Here is a 2,655-nt window from a genome sequence, read left to right as displayed (position 1 = left end):
GTTGATTTTGTGACAGGTGAAAGGTGCAGATCCTGTTTTAGTCTTCTACATGTGGCTATCCAGTTTTCCCAGCACCATTTATTGAGTAAGGATTGTTTTCCCCAGTGTATTTTTTTGTCTGCTTTGTCAAAGATTAATGGTTATATGAGAATGGTTTCTCTGATTTTTGTGGAAGTCACATTATAATTGTCCTCTTGGCCCCCAATGTTGTATTTGTATTCAGACTGAAGCCTGCTCTGGGCAACCTAGTTTTATCCTTTATTCTATAATTTGTGTGTTGAAGCATTTGTTTTGGTGTGTTCCTCACACTGGAGGACATAGCATCCATTCTTCTGTGCAGATCTATCTTTTGTCTTCTACTCTTCATGCTTATTCATCTGTGCCAGCTTTCACTCTGCAAGGTTTAGTCATTATTACTTTGTTAAGTTTCCTTACTGAAAAGAGAAAATATAACTAGAGAAGAGAAAATAATTTGTTTACTTCAAAACTTAGGAGGATCCCAGTTTCTAGTCAGGACCCTTTTTCAATACTGGACAGCAGCGAGCATCCTGAAGGACTCACTATTAGGGTGTCTGCAGAGCAATTGGGACAAATTTAAATTGGACTGTTTAAAGAAAAAATAAATTTATTTTCTACTGTAATGAAGCTTTGCATCAATATGAATTAGAAGATCAGGAAATTTGCCAGAAAATGGTCTCTAAACAATAATACCATAATACAATTAGATTTGTTTTGCAAGAGAGTGGAAAAGTCGGGGGAAGTCCCTTATGTACATGTTTCTGTGGCCCTTTATCAGGATCCTGACTTTAGGCATATTGCAGGATGTTCCTAATTCATGTAACCTGCAGGAATCAGGAAGTCACACCAGATATTCTGGATCATCCTCTCCTGTCTGAGTCTCCTAGACAGCCTGTGCCACCCCTGGAGACTCCTCAGTCTCCCAACTCTGAGGGGGCTTCCATTAGCTCCCCACACAGAAGTCTACACTGAAGTCATCAGGAACTCCTCCCCCTTACGCAATTAGCACCAGCCTATACCCTCTATCACCTTACTGGAGGAATTGAACCCTATCAGTACCACTAGGGGTAAGGCACCATATCAGCCTTTAAAATCAAACCTGTGCCCATTGTGGTAAGTGGCTAATGGAAACAAGGGAATTATTAGAATGCATATGACTTTTTCTATGTCAGATTTGGCTATAGGCCAGGGAGAGTTTGGTTAGTTTTCCAAGGACCCAGGAAAACTTATTGAAAGATTTGTTAAATTGTCTATGACATTTGAGTTAACCTGGCAGGACTTACAGATACTATTGTTTACTTTTTTTACTGTAGAGGAAAAACAGAATCCTAGGCACTGCCTGTGAACATCCAGGTTGGATGGCTGCTCAAAATCAAGGCTGTACCACCTACCGTGTAGGGGGAGATGCTGTTCCTTACTTAACCACCCAGTGGAATTATGGAAGAGTATCTATAGACTATGAATGCTGAAACCACAGGATAGATAACTTTCTCATAAAGGCATGAGAAAAATGCATAGTGAAACCGGTAAATTATGACAAGGTCAGAGAAGTAACCCAGGGAAAAGTTGAGAACTGCACCCTACTTCAGGGTCACCTGGTTGAGCCTGTTAGAAAATATGCTAACACAGACCCAGATTCTCCAGATGGACGGGCCCTCTTAGGAATGCATTTTATCTCCCAATCCACCCCTGATATCAGAAGAAATCTGCAAAAAGCAGCAATGGGCTCCCAGATCCCTATGAATCAGCTTCTAGATAAGGTCTTTGGAGTGTATAACAATAGGGACAAAGTGGAGGAGGTAGATAAAAACAAAAGAAAAAATCAGAAGGCCTAACCATTGGCAGCTGCTTTAAGCTCCCTGCTCCACCTCAAGGTTACCCAACTTATAGAAATATGGCAAGGCCAGCATCTGGGATACCCAGACGAGAGCTCTTGACTTGCTAGCCCTTGAGTCCCAATCAATGTGCCTTTTGTAGGCAAGAGGGCCATTATAAAAAGACCGCCCTAAGCTCCTGAGGGAGCCTGAGCCACATAAACCTATAATGGCCAAGAGAACAGAGGATTAATGGGGCCTAAGACTCCCTACAGCTCTGACTGGATGTCTCACCATCTCTACAAAGGAGTCTTGGGAAATCCTAGATTTATCAGGAAAGAATATTAAATACTTATTAGATATGAGGGCCGCCTTCTCAATCCTGACCCATTTTTCAGGGTCATGATTTTCTTATTGCTGTATAGTAACTGTAATTTATGGACAGCCAAAGATTAAAAGTTTTGCCTACCCTTTAGATTGCTCCCTAGGGGACCATTGATTTTCCCATAGATTTCTGCTTATGCCTGAATGTCCAATTCCTTTGATGGGGAGAGATTTACTTTCCCAGTTACAGGCCACTGTTGAATCTGGTGAGCCTTATAAAACAGCCAGTCCACAGGGAATTTTGTTTTTTTACTTTGAATACTTGTCTATATACATGTGGGGAAGAGTCTAGCCTTCAGTCATATATTATTACCCAGATGGACACCCCCCCCCCGCATTTGGAACATGGAAGTTCCTGGCAGGGCTGTTAATGTGCCCCCAGTTTGGATTGCTTTAAAGCCTAATGTTAAGTATCCCTGGAAAAGGCAACACCTCTGGA

Source organism: Propithecus coquereli, unplaced genomic scaffold (assembly GCF_000956105.1).
Source record: "Propithecus coquereli isolate 6110/MARCELLA unplaced genomic scaffold, Pcoq_1.0 Scaffold182, whole genome shotgun sequence".
Taxonomy (NCBI): domain Eukaryota; kingdom Metazoa; phylum Chordata; class Mammalia; order Primates; family Indriidae; genus Propithecus; species Propithecus coquereli.
The sequence above is the reverse complement of the archived record's forward strand: the minus strand, read 5'-3'. Positions refer to the sequence as shown.